Here is a 9,291-nt window from a genome sequence, read left to right as displayed (position 1 = left end):
GAGATTCGCGTTCAACAAAATATTACATTTCTAATATTAGTATAGATATATTAACAAAACAGCGTGTAAAAAAAAACACATGATAGAGAAAGAACTCTTTAAACGTAGCTATGCATACTTATCGTACCGTCGTCCTTGTTCGTATTTATCTGTAAGTCAATTACTGAATGCAATATACAAATGGAACTCGCCATAGATTAATAATAATTACTGGCCGTCACCTTTATTTACTTTTTTCGAACTAAACGCAAACGAATTAAAAAAGTACCGCGCTTTTTTTGTTTTTATACCATCGTTTTAGAAAAAAATGTCCTGTAAAAGTATAATAAAACCAAATAAGATTGTCATGTATTTTACATTTTTGTAAAGTAATTTAATTTTTGAAGTACATATAACCTCTTTACGCACGCTTGACTTGGGGAGTTTACTAACTTGGATGTATAAGTTAGATGGAACTGAAGAAGTTTTATTTCAGTCGTGTGATGTAAAGCAAAATCTTTTTTTCTATTTATGTTACAAGTAATTGAGCTGTCCTTGACACAGTACGTTAATATGTGTACTTAGTAATTACGTAATTTTTGAAATTTTTGGCAATATAAAACTATACTGTAGGTATACTATTATATCTATACCATTGTTAACAATTTTAGTAAAGCATGATTTTATTCAACAATTTTTGATTGTAATGCTTATTACTACGCTCATTTGTCATACATCATAATTTTGCTCTAAGCAGCCTTTAAAATTATAATACGAAGGTTTTCGTACCATAAATTAAAATTCTTTCAAGAAATATTTTATTTGGACTCTACTATTATAAATTAAAAGTAACACTTAACTATGAGTCAATTTCTATTACTTCATAAACAAATAACACAAAATATTTAAATGTATTGTTTATATTATTTAAAAATATTGTTTCTTAAATCTTATTACGGACTTCGACGGCCTTCGTTATATAAATTATAAAATCGTTTACTAATCCGTAATGTACGATACTACACACAACAGACCAGTTTGAAACAAAGCGAATACGTTTGATCTCTCCAAGAGACAAGGTCAAAAATATAACATAATAAAATATATATAACAAAAATGATTGGAATTAGATTATTTATATACAATGACAATACAAGAGTGTATAATTATTACCATTGACACGATTCGACAGTAATTAAGAGCATTTTATTCGTAAACTATATTTCTTAACGGTTCGGCCTTGACTCGTGTCGGTAACAGGCCGCGAAACGCACTACCCACTACAAACCTGTTATGCGGTAACATGTTTGTACTATATAGTTTACCTTATTATTACGAGTGTTTGTAAAACAAAAGCTAACTAAAGCAGAAATGTATAATGACTATTAGATGTTTTTAGTGTTGGTTTTCGGCCGGTGAGATGTCGGTGCGTGAATCGCTAGTACCAGGGGAATGACTGCGATAAACGACCTACTAAATGTTCGTGTTAAAGTGGGTCGACCTCCAACCGTACTCGGCATCAATATTCGTAATTAAAGAATTCATTGTTTCGTTGTCCTGTCTCCTAACGAGTAAAGCAAAGCCTTTTTATTCTGTTTACCTAATAGATATTTCTTCAAAAATTACAAAATATATTACTCGTTCGATTTTTTCTTATCAGTGTACAAGTTTACAAATACACGTTTTCATTATAATTCTTTTATATCAATGTGTAACGTTTGATAATGAAATTGTTTTTGCAACTCATTAATAATATTAACAAAAACAATCTTACAATTAGTAGTTTTGATTTTCAGGAATTGTTCGCGTGAAGCAGATGATTATTACGACGTAGATATAAAAAGTTAAACAATAATCTTTTACAATTGATGAATTATTATTCGAAATGGAAATTATTAGCCGCTCAGACATGCTTAAAATCATTTAATAAAGTTCGGTTCCGTGTGTTTCTGTACTGTATTTTACTTATATTTTTCCGCATACATTTTTCCCGTAAAATTTTATAACTAAATTTTATTTCAACGAATGAACGTCGCTTTTTGTTGAAAGTAATTTAGTTTTCTTTCCATCGTATAATAAACAAACCTTTGAAGGAACATCGTAAAATTATACTGTTCGATATTTGATCTTTAAATTGTTTTATGAGGTTATTAAAAGAACAAAAATATATCTGGATATGAAAATTAATGGAGTGTGGCAATCGATAAACCACGAAGTTGGAATCAATGTATGTTATTTGTTGGTTGTAGTTGTAAGAATGCGTAAAATTGAGAGAGCGTGAAATTTAAACGTTCCTATCCTTCGGTATTTGCTTTAATGTTTAACAGTATAATATATAAAAATATTATAGTTATTTAAACCGAAACAATACATATTTTTGTACAAAATTTTTTCTTTTTATTCCCCTTGACTGGCTAACTAAATTAATAGAAATTGAACTTTTTATATTTTTAACTATCGACTTACAGCTAAGATTTTAAAAGAATTACTTTTAAAGTACCACAAATTTTAACCTCTGGAATTACTATGTATTTGAAATCTATAATCTATAATAATATAATATATATAAAAGCGAAAGGTCACTCACTCATCACGAAATCTCCGAAACTATAACACCTACAAACTTGAAATTTGGCAGGTAGGCTCCTTATAGGACGTAGACATCCGCTAAGAACGGATTTTACGAAACTCGACCCCTAAGGGGGTAAAACGGGGGTTGCAAGTTTGTATGAAAGTCCTATGTTTTTGAAGTACGACTTGAAATTTAAAATGTATGCTCTATAGATGATAAGAAGGCGTCCAAATAATGTATCTTTAAAAATCAACCCCCTTTTGGGGTTAAAACGGGGGATGGTAGGTTGACTCACTGATCACGAAATCTCCGAAACTATAACACATACAAACTTGAAATTTGGCAGGAAGGCTCTTTATAGGGCGTAGACATCCGCTAAGAGATGATTTTACGAAACTCGACCCCTAAAGGGATAAAACGGGGGTTGGAAGTTTGTATGAAAGTCCTATGTTTTTGAAGACTTGAAATATAAAATGTACGCCCTTTAGATGGTGAGAAAGTGCCCAAATAATGTATATTTAGAAATCAACTCCTTTTTAGGGTTAAAACGGGGGTTGGTAGGTTGACTCCCTCATCACGAAATCTCTGAAACTATAACAGCTACAAACTTGAAATTTGGCAGGTAGGTTTCTTATAGGGCGTAAACATCCACTAAGAGATGATTTTACGAAACTCGATCCCTAAGGGGATAAAATGGGGGTTGGAAGTTTGTATGAAAGTCCTATGTTTTTGAAGTAAGAGACTTGAAATTTAAAATATATGCTCTTTAGATGGTGAGAAGGTGTTCAAATAATGTATCTTTAGAAATCAACTCCTTTTTGGGGTTAAAACGGGGGATGGTAGGTTGACTCCCTCATCACGAAATCTCCGAAACTATAACAGCTACAAACTTGAAATTTGGCAGGTAGGTTCCTTATAGGGCCTAAACATCCGCTAAGAGATGATTTTATGAAACTCGACCCCTAAAGGGATAAAACGGGGGTTGGAAGTTTGTATGAAAGTCCTATGTTTTTGAAGTAAGAGACTTGAAATATAAAATGTACGCTCTTTAGATGGTGAGAAGTAGTCCAAATAATGCATCGTTATCTATATATATAAAAGAGAAAGGTAAATAACTCACGCATCACGAGAACTCAAAAACCGCTGGATGGTCTATCCATCCAGGTTGGACAAAGATAAAATTTGGCAGGGAGGTAGATTATAGTGCTGTGTGGCTACGGCACTAAAGAATTTAGCCACCCCCTCTCTTCCCGTGGGTGTCGTAAGAGGCGACTAAGGGATAACAAGGTTCCACAACCACCTTGGAACTTAAGAAGCCGACCGATGGCGGGATAACCATCCAACTGCTGGCTTTGAAATACACAGGCCGAAGACGGGCAGCAGCGTCTTCGGTGCGACAAAGCCAGTACTGCGGTCACCAACCCGCCTGCCCAGCGTGGTGACTATGGGCAAAACACATCAGTTCACGTTATTTTTGGCGTCAACTTGTGGAGGCCTTTGTCCAGCAGTGGACTGTATGGGCTGTAATGATGAGATTATAGTTAGCAGACGTCCGCTAAGAACGGATTTTACAATATTCCACCGCTAAGGGAGTTTAATTGGGGTTGATAATTTGTATGAAACATATAGCAGCTATAAGTTCGCCTGATAGGTTATTTATACTGCAGCCTGAAAATAAAACTAAAAATGTGGTGTATAGAGAGGTTTTATAAAAATAACTATTACATTATACTAAATTGTGCCTTTTAAAAAGTTACTCAGTGTGATAAGCATATCAAGTGACTAAAATAAAAAAATAATTTGCGTTAAACATCTTGATAGCAATGCATTTCTTCATAACCACGCGGACGTAGTCGCGAGCAACAGTTAGTGTATTATAAAACAAAGTCCCCAAAAGTGTATGTGATCGATTCCCTCAAAATCTACTGAACGGATTTTCATGCGGTTTCACTAATGGAGAGAAGGCTTCAAGAGGAAGGTTTGCGGAACGGTTAAGCCGATTTTGATGAGAGTTTTACTGTAAGTTTGCCGGGAAAACTTTGTGATACACTGATTTCAACGCGGGCGAAGCCGCGGGCACAGCTAGTAATTTATATAATTAATAAACCTCTGGAGAGCTTTTTATAGTCTTTTATAGGATTTTTTTAGAAAGTTTTAAAACTATACGAACGACAACACAAAATTTAAATAATTTTGAGCATGTGTGACACGGTAAATAACTATTCATAAATATATTATATTAGTCAGTAATTCTGCTAATGTTAAAAGTTAAACCACGCAACGCTTAAATTTATGTCTATCCCAAGTACTTACTACATTACTTAATGTTCAAAATACAATTAAATTCTTGTTATTTAAGTTACACTAGAAAAAATATTAATACACTTTAGCTGTATGAACGGATGTTACTTTTCAGATTGACTAAGCTAACAATAGAATATTAAGTTTAATTTCTTGTTGTAGATCCGAATTTATACCGATATTTGGTTTCTACAACAGGTGTGATACGTGTGTACGTACACACTAGCGCGTGCATTACATCGAAAATATAGCTCTACACTTTATATTTTATAATGTAACAATGTTTTTCTACTCACTCGTATTTGAATACTGTCATATAATTTTCTAATTCTAAAGTTATTACCATAACATATTTAAATAAACAACGTCGCGTTGCTTTCCGTTAAAAACAAACATTTTTTTAGTCTCACATTTTAGGCATTTGAAATGTCACTCCGATAAGATATAATATAACATTATCAACAATAGTTAATAATTTGTCCCACACGTGATGTGTTACTCTCGCACACGTATACATGTTTATATATATGTTTGCATATGTGTGTATATACTTTGTCCTTTGTTTTTGTATAAAGAGAAAGGAAGACAATAAAACATTTATTATGTAATACACGAGTTATATTTTTTGCGCGGTTATGACGGTATGTGGCGAAATAATGAGTTTTCTAGAAACGTGGAAGATACGAAAATAAAAGGGGGTATGAGGCGGCAAAGTCAATGATGAATAAATTAAGTGTCATTTAAAAATATGTTAGTAGGAAAGGTTCTATATAGCGTTTAAGTTTTTATGCATGGTTCTTGAATACTTATAGTTTAAGGAAAATAAATAACAATATCATTAATTTATTAAAACACATTATTTACTTACTATAATTTTTATTGGTTTTAATAATTTTCAGAATTCAATTTGTACATCGCTATCAGATATCGATATATTACTTTGTAAAAATATTTATCTTTATAGATTAATATAATATTGCAAAATGTTGTTTAATTATTAAGACATTACACGTTGTTTAATTATTTAACATTAATAAGAACATATCGCGTCCCGCTTAAATTCACATTAATAATTAATATAAAATTATCATTTTCGTATAGTGATACGAAAATGATAATTTCGGTTGCATATTTAAAATACTGTGGTAAATACATCGATGCATTTCATCTTTAAGGGCACTTGGCATCTCTTGAAAAATCCCGTCATTCCTCTGTGGGAATAAGGGGTCTGAGAGGGGATTCGCGTTACACTTACAGAACACATTTCACCGGAATGCATCTCTAACTACACAAAATACTCGATTTCAACTTTCTAACGTTGGTATTACGTTGATTTAATAGTTTAATTGTTTTCATTTAAGAATATAAGAGTGTAAGAGATGATTTTAGATTTTATGTACGATTTCACTGGTCATTGTAATGATAGATATTTGAAAAAATATATAAAGCCTAAATTACACAAATCTACGTCAACTCGGTAAATCTAGAGCTCATCATAATGTGATCTAAATAAATTTTACGTTTATCTTTTGTGATAGAATAATGAACCAACTGATGAATCTGATAAGATTAAACAACAGTGCAATTCAATTAAATTACAAATACAAGTTTTATTAAAATATCTACATAAATATATTTATTTGTGGAGAAATATTACTCTCAAATATTATTGAAAATGATATTCGTATTATAGTTTTACTTTTTCTATATAAATATACTTTTTTGTATAAAAACGAATCTCAAGTTGTGCAAGTAATGTTGACATCGAGTCGGCACGGAGCGGCGCGGCGCGTTCCTCGCGACAGAAAGCTATAATTTACATCTTAATAACGGTCTACAATACTTACTATATTGTTTAAATCTGAATTTATTTTAGATATTTATTCAGATAGTAAGAACTTTAATCAAATATTTTTAATAGTAACATATTGGAATTTGTTAATAATCATATTGCCAAAAAAATGTAGTCCCTGTCGTTGCAATTTGAAAGTGATCTCGCTATTAATATGAAGTAAGTTGTGCTTAATTCTTGCGATTTATGTGCAAACGAATATCTGTCTCAATGAATATTGTAAAATTGTTATACATTTATTGTACTATTGTTTCATTAAATAAAATAAAAAAAACTTACATCATTTCTAAACATAAATAAACATATTGACTCAGATCTATTATAAATATCTTATCAATTATCAATTACTATTTTTGTTTATTTTGAAGTCATCGTTGACCATTTAAATTCAATTAGCGACTGCAATCTCGACGTATAATCAAAATCATTTAAGTAAACAACCCTATTCTGTAATTTTAACTCGCATTCGATATTCGGAAAGGGGCGAAAGACGTAATTAATCGAGCAACTTCTGTCAGTACCCCGGTACCTTCCCCTGCCGTGTAAACTTCCAACGGACTGGGGCCAGTGAAATGTGTCCCTAATTTTAGCGATATAATTTTAGCTCCGTGCAACTTTAAACCGTATTTGAATCGAATAACGTTCATTTTAACATTAATGTTGAGTGTTTGCAAGCAAAGGGCACTTTTTCAAATATATAATTGCTGGGGATTGTGGCTATTAACCACTGACAATCATATTACTAACTATTGTATTGATTTTATACAATTATTTGAATAACTTCATTGCGTTTCAATATACAGCTCGTCATGTTTACTGAGCTTATTTAATTCGTCTCAAAATAACTACGCTCGTTTAACTTGTTAGTATGTTAGAAGTCAAAACAGAATTATTAAAATAATATCACACAATTGTTTTAATAATATTAAAACAAATATCTTAATCCTTTCTGTCCTAAGCATGCTTTAAAGGTACCCAGTGATAAAAAATTTAACAATAGGCAACAGCACTCAAAAATTTCATTCATAATAGAATAACATTAATTAAAGACATAATAGGTATATATCAGCGATAGCGTTTTTGTCCCGCAATCGGCGTGATAAGATAAAAAAAGTCAACGCTCGCTTGAACAAACCATGATAAAGTACATGGCAATAGTCCAATACGTATGTTTAATCCACACTGCATAACAAGTACTTGAGACAATCCGGTCGCCATTTTCAAGGATTCTCTTGGTTTCATTTAGGCTCTATGTACCGTTAGACTTAGTTTCTGCTATTTTAGTTATTTTCTTTATTTAATGTAATGTTTGTCAATTGTTATGTGTCTATTTTATTGTATACACACATCAGTCTATCGCAGTCCACTGCTGGACATAGGCCTCCACAAGTTCGCGCCAAAAGTGGCGTGAACTCATGTGTTTTGGCCATAGTCACCACGCTGGGCAGGCAGTCTGGTGACAATTATAAAAATTATAGGTACCTATTTAACTCTCCATTTAAAATTGTCAAACAGTTTACATCGCAACTAAGAAGGTTCTGCAAATAAAAAATTTTCATATCTTTAATACTAATTTTAGTGTATCTATGTAATGCAATTATGACTGCCAAATAACAATATATTTGAAAATAAAATAAGAAATTTTAATTAATTAACAATAAATTACGATTCCGCGTTCCAATTATTAATAATTTGTAATTCCCCTAGAATCCTGCAGCGGATTCCTGCATTGTATAGTAAGTCATTAAACTCAATACGGCCGCATAACGGTCCGGAGCGTCCTGCAGCGCACTTCAGCTCAGTTGCTGTTACTTTACGAACTCTGAACGCGACCAACGCGTCGACTGACACCACTTTCATACTGTCGGGACAGATATCACACGCAAAAGTAACTTTTTTTTTGTAAATTTAACATCATTTGTAGGAAGTTTCAAATATTTTTTTATTAGAATTCATATACATAAACTAAGGTAGGGAACAGCAGGAAACTTCCTGCTCAAAATATGGCGCAGCCCGACTGGGGTAGTCCCACGACCTTATAGAAGATCACAGCTCACCATCAGGTGAGCTGTTGGTTGTTTGCCGACCTAGTTACATTAAAAAAAAATACATAATCCATTATTATATTAGATTTCAAAATTCAATAGTCTCTTCTTACCTAAATTATACGCATTTCGCTACAAATTCAAATATAGAACTAATTAACTATTTACAGGAACTGAAGCAATATGGCCGGCCGCTCTTGACTTTTTTATTGCCAGCTTATAGAATAGTTTTGCAATAAATTTACTAACTTATTTTAATATTATTGCAGATTATATTTAACAAAATATATTATTACGCTCATTGCCATAAACGGTAGTAACAATAACAGACTAGTTACTTATTTAATTTGTATGCAATTACGTTCCTATATGGACTCTGCTTGCGCTTGGCCACGCTGTCGTATTGTTCAAGGTATTCTGACATTTATTGACAATACAATAACGGTCATTATAATATGGACGTATAACATCATACCTATTACATGTTTTGAAAGCATACAGAATGACGCTCGGCGTTGTAATCTATCATAATAGTCAGGAAT

The sequence above is a fragment of the Melitaea cinxia genome, chromosome 16, assembly GCF_905220565.1.
Source record: "Melitaea cinxia chromosome 16, ilMelCinx1.1, whole genome shotgun sequence".
NCBI lineage: Eukaryota > Metazoa > Arthropoda > Insecta > Lepidoptera > Nymphalidae > Melitaea > Melitaea cinxia.
Note: the sequence above shows the minus strand (reverse complement) of the source record.